The sequence below is a fragment of the Macaca thibetana genome, chromosome 7 (genome assembly GCF_024542745.1).
Source record: "Macaca thibetana thibetana isolate TM-01 chromosome 7, ASM2454274v1, whole genome shotgun sequence".
In the NCBI taxonomy this organism is placed as follows: Eukaryota; Metazoa; Chordata; class Mammalia; order Primates; family Cercopithecidae; genus Macaca; species Macaca thibetana.
The window spans coordinates 6,919,995-6,932,571 of NC_065584.1; the positions used below are offsets into that span (position 1 = coordinate 6,919,995).

Consider the following 12,577-nt stretch of genomic DNA (forward strand, 5'->3'; position numbering starts at 1 on the left):
GCCCGCCTGGCATCAATAGACATGCCACAGCGGCACCGAGGACCCCCCACACACAACGCCCGGCAGCAGATAATCAATCTGCTTGCCCCTTCTCACCAACTCTGGAGGCAAGCGATCATTTATTCAGTGGGATGATTTTTCTTGATCAGTGTGAAGGCAAAGTTTAAAATACACATGAATCCCCCAAACAGAAATCTGTGCCCCCACCACTTAGATGTGGTACAGCTGGTGGTGGGAGGTCGGGCAGGGAAGGGGACAGTGAGGTCTGTATGTCAGAGATGGATGCATTAGGGTTCTTAGGAATCAGGAGTGAACAACCTCCAGCGATCTTGCTCTGTGCCAGGAGCCCCACTCACATTCTACATTTCATCCACGCCCTTGAGGACTCATTCTTATCTCCCTTTTCAGCCTGAGGATAAGCCACGCGGGTGATGGGTCCTGAAGATGAGGCTGACCATCCCTTCCTCACAGCGCTGTTACAAGAGTCCTGGTGCTACTCTTGGGAGCGTAGGGGCAGAATCTGTAGTTGCTGTGTATAAAGGGAGCCATCACAGAGACATCAGACACCGCATTCAGCTAGGAGCTGCCTTCAGCGGCCAGCTATGGGGTCCGCAGATAAGCGTCACAGGCAGATGACCCTCGACGCAGTGGTCTCTCACCTCACGAGCGGTCTACGGGCCAGGAGGCAGGACTGGTGGGGCGGCAGCAGGAGGCCTCCTTGTTCATCAACAGAGGTGGAGGTTGCAGCCAGCCAAGATCGCGCCACTGCACTCCAGCCTCGGCAACAAGAGCGAAACTCCGTCACAAAAAAAAAAAAGATAAGATTCAATGAGGAAATTTAAGCAATTATGCCTGAGCATAGGAAAGGCTTGGCAAATGCTGGCTCCTTATCACTCTTATTATAAACGACAGCAACATTATTTATTATTATGTTTGGAAGGACTGGCCTGATGCCTGTCACCTCTTCAGCAGCCTCCAAGGACCCTCTTAGTTCTTGGGTCCTGAGCCTTTTTGCAGACTCCTCGGGGCTCTGCCGAATAAAGGATATGAGGGCGGGGGATAGGGGGGTGGAGGCTGGCTAGAGGGAGGATGGTGAAAGCTGTGATTATCGCCTGCCGGCCGCCAGCTCAGCAGAAGAGAAAGCACTTGCCCGGCACGCCTAGCAATTACCCACAGTGATGATGGCAGTGGCGCGATGCTGTTGGCGGGGCGGCGAAGGGGCTGGGGGATTCTTCCCTCTTTGGAAAGAGCAGTGGGGGAGGGAGTCTTTTTGGAAGGTGCCTGGGCCAGTCTTCTCCCTGCCCAAACCCTTCTAGATCCCTACAGTTCTTAGAATAAAGCTCAAACGCTCCTGCCGGCCCCCGAAGCCTGGTCTAGACTGTCCCTTGCCACCTTCAGGTCTCCACCACGCTCTGCTGCATTCTCTATGCTCCAGATACTGTGGCTCTCTGCCAAGCTCTTTTTCAACTCATGGTATTTGCAAGGGTTGTTCCCCTGCCTGGATAGCTGTTCCCTCTGTCCCCGGCTTGGCTAACTCCTACTGTGGGTTCCTCCTTAAATGTCACTACCTAAGTCACCTTAAATGGGTCTTCTCTGACATCCCGTCCAAATGACATCCTCTAGGGTTTCCTACTGCATAGCCCAGGGCTCCTCAAAGCCTGCGACTGGGACCACACTCAGGGACACCTGCGGGGTGGTAATGAGTTTTGGAAGCACCCAGTTTTCTCGGGGAGGCAAGCATGAGCTGAAGGATTAGGGGCAAGTGGGACTTGTCCTGGCCCAACCTCTGCACCATTACTGCTCCACAGATCTGACTTCCAGCTGCCAGCCTCCTGTCAACCAAAGGGAGACGTTTTCCTAACGAGGATCCTTTTTATGCACTCAGGCTGGAGCTCATGTCGGAGCTAATTAATTTTAGGTTCCACATGAACGCAAGAGCTGAAAATTAGCACTTGCAGAAACCAGTACCAGCCATTCCCCTAAATTGCAGGGGAGCCTGGAAGCCAGAGGTGCTGACAGTTCCTGGCAGGAGAGCACCAACCTTAGCTGCTTCCTCTCCACCCCTCCCAGGCAAGGCCTCCCTGGACCAGCCTTTTCCTCAGGGCTCAGGGCCACGGGGAGGGTGCATAGGAGAGAGGCCACAGGTACCCCCAGCATCCAGCCAGGGTCCCCCGGGCTCACAGTACTTGGAGGGGTCCCTGGAGATGTGCTGTCTTAGGTGATCTCTGCCCTCCGCTTGCTGCAGCTCTGCTCCGGAACTTGACTGGGCTCCCTGGGGACAGGGCCCAGGTCACTCCCGTCTCTAGTTATCCAGCAGCTTCCAAATTAGTCTTATTTCATAAGTCACCCCTGCCTTCTGGGGTGTAGGGGAAACTGATGCAAACCTTGGGCAAAGCCTGGATCCCTGACTTCCCCTCCCAATAGGGTCACCTGTGAGCCTGTCACCAGGGTCCTGGGTATCCCTGTTAAATGGGGGTGACGCCACCCATTCCCAGGGCTGTAAGGTTCAGGCGAGATCATCATGGCAACTGTGACCGTGGTGGCAGTGTTCACTTGCTCATTGTTGGTGGCATTGCATGAACTTGACACACCTTGTGCTCTTCTGATGGCCACATAAATCCAGGCAACACTGGAGAAATCTTTCCTTTGAGCAAACTGAGCCTGTACCTCAGAGCCAGACTGGGTTTTGCACTGAAGGCTTGCAAAGTGCCCCAGCTTCAGGTCTCACGGAGCTGGGAGCAAATTCCAGCTTCAACTTCCCTTTCTGACTCCAACGCTTCAAATGACCCCTCTATAAAATAAGGCGAATATAGGTCCCGAGTCCCTTCTCCAGAAGCCTCAAGGCCAGATGTCTTCTAGAAATTCCAGTTGTGTGGCTCTCAGACAGGTCACATGGCACTTATGCCATCTATTACATAACAACCCCCAGGGGCCAGGATAGCACCTCCTAATCAAACATCAATATCTCCCAGTGCGATGTGTGCATATTCACTCCAAGGGATCAATAAAGACCACAAATAGCCTTGTGTCGAATCACATCTGGCTGTGCTGCCAAGCTTAGGAAAACGTTTTCAATGTTTAGAGCACGGTGCATTTGGAAGTGAGGATAAGGCTGCGGTGAGGCTTAAAGGCACTCAAGTGCTTAGCAGCGAGCCTGGCTGACAGGAACTGCTCCTGTTACCACCATTAATTTTTCTGGGTACAATGACAAACAAGGCAGCATTTGCCAGAAAATGTCAGCTCCTGCTGTGACCGACCCCCACCACCCTCCCCTGGCAGCAGAATCTTGGGAGGCTCTATTGGCACCCAGTGTCCGATCACCCTTAGAAGTCAGATGGCGGCTGGGCGCGGTGGCTCACACCTGTAATCCCAGCACTTTGGGAGGCCGAGGCGGCAGATCATGAGGTTAGGAGATCAAGACCATCCTGGTGAACACGGTGAAACCCCGTCTCTACTAAAAATACAAAAAAATTAGCCGGGCGTGTTGGCAGGCGCCTGTAGTCCCAGCTTCTAGCGAGGCTGAGGCAGGAGAATGGCGTGAACCCAGGAGGTGGAGCTTGCAATGAGCGGAGATCGTGCCACTGTACTCCAGCCTGGGCAACAGAGCAAGACTCCGTCTCAAAAAAAAAAAAAGAAGTCAGAGGTGACCCTATCCTTTCTGGGCTCACAGAACCTTCTCACAAAGAGAATTTGAGCCAAAACAGTCTAACGCTTCCCCCAATCTCCTTTCAGGAAGGGTAGCGGTGACCTGACTTCTTCATTTTTCTCACCCCTGCCCCAGGGCAGAGAAAACCCCATCAAAGCCACAGCTCTGATCCTACTTCCCCAGCAAGCTCTGGGCAGCCAGCCGCAGCGGCTCAGAGGAAGAGACCCTCCTCGACAGTGGCAGCTCCCTCCCGGTGCCAGGCCCCTGGCTGCCGCTGCCCAGGATGGGGGTGGGCAGGAGGCAGCCTCCTCTTTCAGAAGGTCAGAGACACCCACTGAGAACTGAGCATCATTTAAAAGGGAGCAGCCCATTAAAAAGATCCTAAGAAGGACCCACACGTTTGATCAGTGCCCCACTCAGGGCCCTGGAGCCTGCTATCATCCTTCAGAGAAGCGACGGGGTGGGGGCGGGTTCTGCCTCTACATGAAGGCCTCATTCAAACCACCCCAGCAGAGAACCCTCCAGAGACTGGCCTCCGATTCCGAGCACGTGCCCAGCTGGCAGGCGCAAGCAGGCACACAGATTAAAACTCCCTATGGTTTGCACAACTGAGCTCTTGTCTTAGCTTTCGAACAGTGTTATTTTAGGAAGGTTCCCAAACAAGTGAGGCTTTCTAAAAGCCGGCCCTCCTTAAGGCGGTCTTTGTTTTTAGCTCAAACTCTACTGCTTCTGGTTCCATCCCAGGGACCAAAGTCCTTAAGGCTCCTGTCTTCCTCATAAGAAGGATGTATTGGATGTTCGTTTAGGAAGTTCGACAGCTGGAAGGAAGCCGGGTGCTCCCAGGAGTTCTTGCCCAGAAAGCCCTGCCCAGGTCAGCCTGCCAGGTCTCCCACAAAACGCAGCTTCTAACTCAGGCTGCCTCCCTGCCACGCACACTGAGGGGAACCAGCATCCCTCACTCCAGTTTCTCTAGAGGTTAGGGATCTCCCCAGTTACTTTGACCAATAGGAGACAGGAGTTTGGGATCATTTCTTCTCCCTCCCACCGCCCATACACATGCTCCACATAAGATTTTCAGGCAGCCTCTGAAGTCATCCCAGGAGACAGAACAAAGGCTGTGCTTCTACTGCGCTCTCCTGTGCACACCCTCCCCCACTCCCCTTTTCCCTCACTCCAACTTTCCGGGGTGGCACCCTAACACAGATCTGCCAGGAAGCAGCTACCCAGTGAGCTCTGAGCTGAGGCAGGAAGCCTCCTCTCTCTCTCTCTCTCTCTCTCTCTCTCGCTCACTCTCTCTCTCTCAACTACACAAGGATAACCTATAAGAGGGGACAGACATCAACTGCTCTTTCTCAAAATCCTGCTCGCCAAGGTGACAGCCAACATATCCAGCACTCTGCTCTGCATGGGCTTCTGCCAATCAGAGGGTCGCTGTGAGATGAGGGACAGTCCACAAGTCCACCCTCACTTCTGACACCAGCTGCAGGTTTGGAGGTTCCCAAGACCAATTTTTTCAAAATGCGATGGAAGGACTCACAGATCTCACTGAAAGCTGCTGTGTTCACAGTGAGCTCGTGAAAGGGACAGATTAGACTGTGCGGAGGGAGAAGGCACATGGGGCAGAGTTCAGGAAAGTTCCAGACACGGGCTTCCCATTGTCTTCTCCCTGTAGAGTCATGGACAGAGTTACTTCCTGCGACATGGGGTTTTATCAACTAGGGAAGCTCGCCCAAGCTTTGGCGTTCAGCTCAGGATCTTCCCTGGGGCCTCCACCGTCAATCATCTACCTGACTGACCCCAGTCAAAAGCCCCCGGACGTCCAGCTGACACCACGTTACCGTGTGACTCAACGTGCCCACCTCGAATCACCTTGTGAGACTTGCTGGTCTGGCCCAAAGCCTGCAGGGAGGACACTCTTTGGCAGGACAGTCCAAGGGCCTAGAGGTCACCTCCCAGGAGTGGAAAGCGATGACCTGAACCCTTTTTGGGCAAGGTGAAATTCTTTTCTAGACCCAGCCAATGAACCAACTGGCACAGCCACCTCCATGTGTGCTGTTGCCCGTCATTCTGTGGGCCTGTGGAAGCTTCCAGAAGTTGTCAGGAGCAGCGGCTACATCCACAGGTGCTGTCCAGGGTCCCCCAACATTGTGCACCCCATCTTTTTTCTACAGCCTTGTCCACTCCGGCCGGCTCTTCAATCCTGTGTCCTCCCGTATGTCTGGCCCAGCCTCTACGTGGAGCGACCGCATTGCGGACTGGCCGGCACAATCACGGAAGATTTCTTTGGCGATGCGGCGTCCAATACCCTAGGGCAGACAGGCGACCTCCTGGGCCGTCTTGACTCAGAAAGCAGCTTCCAGATGGAAATCCCAGGCCACAATATCTCAGTGTGTAGCCATGTAAACGCTGCTTATTCCCCCCAAAAGACCAACAGAACTATTGCTCTGAGGCAAGGCGGAGCTGACTACCTCCTGCCAACTACTGCTTCAGGGTCTGGGTCAGGTCCCAGGAGGAGAGGGCGGGGCTAGCACTTCCAGGGCTTGGGGTCCTGGGCTGGAGGAGTTCAAAGCAGGCCTTTCAATATGGGGATTGGCAAAGGTTTTTTATTTTGTATTTTTCTCTTAGAATTTTTAAAAATTGGCCAGGCACAGTGGCTCACGCCTGTAATCCCAGCATTTTTGGAAGGCCAAGGCGGGAGGATCACCTGAGGTCAGCAGTTCAAGAACAGCCTGGCCAACAATGGGGAAACCCTGTCTCTACTAAAAATACAAAAATTAGCTGGTGGTGGGTGGGGTGGTGGGCGCCTGTAATCCAAGCTACTCGGGAGGTTGAGGCAGGAGAATTGCTGGAACCCGGGAGGCAGAGGTTGCAGTGAGCCAAGATCACACCGCAGCACTCCAGCCTGGTTGCCAGATTGAGACTCCATCTCAAAAAAATAAAAATAAAGAATTTTTAAAAATTGTAGTAAAATATATATAACATAAAAGATACCATTTTAACCACTTTTAAGTGTACAGTTCAGTGACATTAAGTACGTTCACATTTTGGCTAGGTGCGGTGGCTCACGCCTGTAATCCCAGCACTTTGGGAGACCAAGGCAGGTGGATCATGAGGTCAAGAGATCAAGACCATCCTGGCCAACATGGTGAACCCCATCTCTACTAAAAATACACAAATTAGCTGGGCGTGGTGGTGTGTGCCCATAGTCCCAGCTACTTGGGAGGCTGAGGCAGGAGAATCGCTTGAACCAGGGAGGTGGAGGTTGCAGTGAGCCGAGATTGCCCCACTGCACTCCAGCCTGGTCAAAGAGTGAGACTCCATCTAAAAAAAAAAAAAGTACATTCACATTGTGCAAACATCATCACCATCAACTTTTTCAGGTTCCTCATGCTGAAGGACCTCTGTCTCTGTAAAGCAATGCTCCTTCTACCCTCTCCCTCCAACCCCTGGAAATCATGATTCTACTTTCTGTCTCAATGCATTTGACCACTTTGGGTACCTCCTACAAGTGGGATCATACAGGACTTGTTCTTCTGTTACTGGCTCAGTTCACTTAGCACAATGTCCTCAAGGTTTGTCCACCCTGTAGCCTGTGTCGGAATCTCCTTCCTTTTCAAGGCTGAATATTTCATTGTAGGGATGGATCACATTTTGTCTATCCACCCATCCCTCAACAGACACTCATTTGTTTCTGCCTCTTAGCTGTTGTGAACAATGCTTCTGTGAACTTAGATGTACCGTATCTGTTGGTGCATGCCTGCTTTCGCTTCTTTTGTGTATATATACCCGGAAGCGGAATTGCTGGACCACATGGTAATTCTGTTTCATTTTTTGACACAGCTTAGGGTGGGTAGACTCAGCGCCAAGGGTGGGTCTTAGAGTTGGTCCCATTATGCTAGTGAGCAGTTACCCCATTGAGGGAACCACTGACCCGAGAGGCTGGTCCCCATGGGCACTCACTGTCCTGTGAAGGGGGCAGTTCGAGCAACCCACTGCAGAGATGATTTGATTAAAAAAAATTTTTTTTTAGACAGAATCTTGCTCTGTCGCCAAGCTGGAGTCATCTTGGCTCACTGTGACCTCCACCTCCCGGGTTCAAGCAATTCTCGTGCTTCAGCCTCCCAAGTAGCTGGGACCATGGGCGCCAACACCACGCCCAGCTTATTTTTGTATTTTTAGTAGAAACGGGGTTTCATCATGTTGACCAGGCCAGTCTCAAACTCCTGACCTCAAGCAATCCACCTGCCTTGGCCTGCCAAAGTGCTGGGATTACAGGCATGAGCCACTGTGCCTGGCTGATAACTTGATTTTTATACATCACCCTGTGGCTTTTGGTATTTATGTTACTGTGTCACGCCCACCCCTCAAGTGTGGGTGGCACCATGACATGCTTATAAAGGACAGGCTAGAGACTGAGGCAGGAGGATCTCTTCAAGACAGGAGTTCGAGACCAGCGTGGGCAACATAACGAAATCCTGTCTCTACAAAAAATACAAAAATTAGCTGGGCATGGTGATGCATGCCTGTAGTCCCTGTTACTCGGGAGGCTGAGGCCAGAGGATTGCTTGAGGCCGGGTGTGTTAGGTCCCAGTGAGCTGTGATCGTGCCACTGCACTCCAACCTGGACAACAGAGCAAAACCCTGTCTCAAAAAGGATAGGCTGGGCGCAGTGGCTCATGCCTGTAATCCCAGCACTTTGCAAGGCTGAAGGGGTTGGATTGCCTGAGCTCAGGAGTTTGAGACCAGCCTGGGCAACATAGTGAAACCCTGTCTCTACTAAAAATACAAAACAATTAGCCAGGCATGGTGGCACCCACCTGTGGTCCCATCTGCTCGGGAGGCTGAGGTGGGAGGATTGCTTGAACCCGGGAGGTGGAGGTTGCAGTGAGCCAAAATCATGCCGCTGAACTCCAGCTGGGCGACAGAGCCTCATCCCATCTCAATCAATCAGTCAGTCAGTCATTTTGAAAAGGATAGACTACAGCGAAAAGAGTGTCCAGGGCAAACAAGGAAGCAAGTCGCTCAATTACAGTCTCATCTTCCTGGACCAGAATCTCCTAGAACAAAGGGCCACAGCGGGTTGATGAGTGGTCTTAGTTCTGAGTCCTGAGAGTTAAGCTACCTGGATGCAGGTAGAGTCAGCTCCTGTTCCCCTCCTTCCAAGCCAAAGTGATGGCAGCCCCTGTTCTGCCTCAGACCTGCTCCCGCCCATGGCCTGTACTGAGGCATCGGAAGCTTCTGCAGTCAAATGCTGTACTGCTATCTCCCAGTCCAAAGCTTCCAGATAGAACCAGGCGCTGATCTGACTCAGGGCCTCCGCCATAGTGAATGGGGTGGCGGTGGTGGCGGTACCATGGAGTCTGTAGCCTCAGGGTCACTTCGGGCTCCACCCCTTACTACTGAGGACCACAGATCGTACTTTCCAACTGGCTGTGACAGTTTTTCCTGTCCATGTGCTCCCCTAGAGCCACACTGTCCAGTGTGGCAGCTGCCAGCCACATGTGTCTATGTAAAATCAAATTAATTTAATAAAATGTACAATTCCATTCTCAGTGGCACTTGCCACATCTCAAGGACTCAGCAGGCACATGTGGTTGGTGGCTAGTGTGTTGGACACCTTCCCTATCCGCAGTCTCCTTGTCCAAATACAGTGGCAGGAGAAACACCCCCATGCCCGGACATATTATTGTTTTGTTTGTTGATTTTTTTTTTTTTTTTTTGAGACAGAGTTTCACTCTTGTTGCCCAGGCTGGAGTGCAATGGCATGATCTTGGCTCACTGCAACCTCCGCCTCCCAGGCTCAAGTGATTATCGTGCTTCAGCCTCCCAAGTAGCTGGGATTACAGGCACCCACCACCACGCCTGGCTAATTTTTGTGTTTTTAGGAGAGACAGGGTTTCACCATGTTCTCTAGGCTGGTCTCGAACTCCTGACCTCAGGTGATCTGCCCGCCTCAGCCTCCCAAAGTGCTGGGATTATAGGCGTGAGCCACCATGCCCCGCCTTGTTTGTTGATTTACTGTCTGTCTTCCCCACTAGAACGTGAGCTCTGTGAGGGCAGGGGCTTTTGTTCACTGGTGTGTTCCCAGCCCTCATAGCAAAGCCTGGCACACAATAGGTGTGCAAAAAAATCATTGTTGAATGAATGATTGAAGGCACAGGATGCATGAATGAGGACAGGAGCATCTGGAGGCTTCTGCGGGAGGTGGGAAGGGGTTGCCCAACCCTGTGTCGCAACCTTAGAGCGCTTTAGACCCCTGGAAGCCCCAGAGAAGGACCGGGCCTAGGAGAAACCCTGGCCGCAGTGCTGGTTTGGCACAAAGACCCGGGAGGGCAAGGACTTTGGGCACTTCCTCTAAGAGGCTGACTCTTTCAGACACGTTTTTGTTTTAAGAGAGAGATGAGGTCTTACTATGTTGCCCGGGTTGGTCTCAAACCCCCGAGTTCAAGCAATCTTCCTGCCCTGGCCTTCCAAAGTGCTGGGATTACAGGCGCGAGCCACCGCACCTGGCCAAGACACTTCTTGAGACATCCACCAGCCCGTGACTGGAGGGAAACCAAGGCAGGGTCTTCCGGAGGCATGCACCTTAGAGGGTCTAGCCACTTCTGGGGGACCCCTGGGGTTAGCACCTGCTTCACTCTCCAAGGCGACATTGAGGCTCACCCCATGGTCTGAGGAATGTCTCCCCCAAACCAGATGCTTTGACTGTGACTAGCAGTGAAAGCAGAGGCTCCACGCTGCCCCGCCCATGCCAGAAGGACCCCGCCTACCCGACGCGGGCCAGGTAGAAAAGAGCAGGCCTTCCCCACGGCTTTTGTGTCTCCTCCTTGAGGTGCACCTGCCCAGCAGAACTTAGAAACCCTGACACACGCTCCCTTATTACCCCCTACGGCAGCTGGCAGCGATGATTCAGGCTCAACCATATGTTTACAGCTGGAACAACGGTGATTCCCCACCAGTAAGGCACTGGGCCACACTCAGGAGGGACAGCCCGGCGGAGAGGGCTGGGAGGGAGAGGGAGGCTGGTTCGAGGACAGGCGCAGCGGGCAGCTGAGGGCCACCACCCTGCGCAATAGCACCCTGCACCACAGTGTCAGGAACCGGGGCTCACGGCTACTGAGGAGGCCATGAGCAGTCTGAGGGGCCTGGAAAGTCCACCTGGGACCCAGGATTATGAGGAGGGGCTTTGAGACATGGCAGGGGCTGACGCTGTTTGTCATCTGAGAGAGTGACCACAGCTCAACAGCGCCCACCCCCACGAGGCCCCTGCTCCCCTTAGCACCCCTTCCTCAGCCACTAACCATGGCCCCTGCACTGCTCTATCCACCCCTGCCTGCTCCATCCATGCACCTGGCTCCCTGGGCCCTGCCTTGGGCTGGGTTCACCCCAAAGCCAATGGGGTGGTTTGTTACTTGACCTGGCTCCAGGAGGCCCATTTTCTGCCCAGCTGGTCTCCCCAGAATGCCTGTCACCCAAGTCCATGTGGCCCTGGCTATCTGGTAACCCCATTACAGGCTTCTGGGCACACAGGAGGGGTGGTTCACAGGGCTGAGGGTAGTAACTGCACCCAAGGGCCTAGCCTCCGGGGAGAACGCACATGTCAACCATTAATCACCATCAAGGGCATGAGGACTGAGGACCGCAGCGTTGACTGAACTGTGGGACAGAGAAGGTACAAACACACCCAGGGCTCTAGGGAGGCTCCAAGGACATACTCTGTGATGCCTAGAGCCCCAGAGGCCCAAAGGCCCACCCCGAGCACCGCATGCTCCTCTGCCAGCCGGTGCCGCGGTGAAGGCTATGGCAGTGACCATACCAGGCTGTCCTCTGATGGGGCCTGCGTCTAGCCTTGGTCTAGAATCAGACGGGGGATCCACGGGCCTGCCAGGTCCCAGGGGCAAGGTCTTGGGGAAGGCATGGATACTGCAGATCAGAAAACAGGGCACAGCAGCGGAGCCTCTCCAAGGTGGCAGGGCTGGGACAGGGGATCCTGGCAGAGGAGGGACCTGGTGGGGAGGCTGAGGGCGCATGGCTGTTGGCGATGCATCTTTGGAGGACCCCAGCACCACCACCTCTGCCCCCACCCATGCCCTGCCCCAGCCCAGGGGCGGGAGCAGAGAGCAGGGGTGCTTGGATTCAGAGGCCAGAGAACCGCTCCAAGGGGCCTCAGGAGCCTCCCAGCCTGCGACCTCCTGCTGCCCCAGCCCCCGCTCACCTACTCTACTCAGGCTTCTCTCTCCCTCTTCCCCTCCATCCCTTCTGTCCCTGCTGCCTGGCCAGGACCCCCTCCGCATTGTGGCTCCAAGGTGACCTTCCTAAGCGGTAGGCCTGACCCCGGACCCCATCCCAAAGCTGTCGCTGGGCCCTTTCCCCTACCACACATGGGGCCTGCTTTCTTCCCCCAGGAGCCCTCATGTCCACCCATTTTGCAGCCTCCTTGCCCGGCACAGCCCCAGCCCCCCACATCACACAGGCGTCAGCTGTCCCAAGCCCTCCCCACCACCCTCACCCCGCCACACCTTTGCATGCCCAGGTCCTTCTGCCTGGCAAGCCTTCCCGGCCGCTCCATACCGCAAACACTCAGATGTCGGGAGCCCTTCTCGTCTTCCACTCATCTGCCCCACTGAACGGGGGTGATGGGGAGGCTACTCCTCCACCTGATCACACCCCCACTTCACACTTGTTCCTATAATTGCCCCACACACGCCAGACTGTGGGCCCCTTCAGGGCCAGGACCCCCACCCCGACTCCATCGAGCCCTGCCCGTGTTCTCAGCCCCCATGGCAGGAGCTGGAACTGAGTAGCTGCTCAGTAAATACTAAATGAAGGAATTAATGAATGAAGTCCTAATGAAAGCTAAAAACGGACCTGCCCCTCCCGGGACCTGACCCACTTTTCAGCCTTCTCCAGCTGCTCAGGGAAGCGACGTTG

The 12,577-nt window shown here is 54.2% G+C and overlaps 1 protein-coding gene across 1 annotated transcript in view; it reads right to left on the reverse strand.

Moving 5' to 3' along the window:
- Positions 1 to 9,322, reverse strand: part of LOC126958450 (uncharacterized) — a 247,835-nt gene extending 238,513 nt beyond the window's left edge. The window contains exon 1 of the transcript XR_007727187.1: positions 9,313 to 9,322. The gene's annotated coding sequence lies outside the window, so the exon portion shown is untranslated. The remainder of the gene's footprint in view (positions 1 to 9,312) is intronic.
- Positions 9,323 to 12,577: the final 3,255 nt, after the last annotated feature.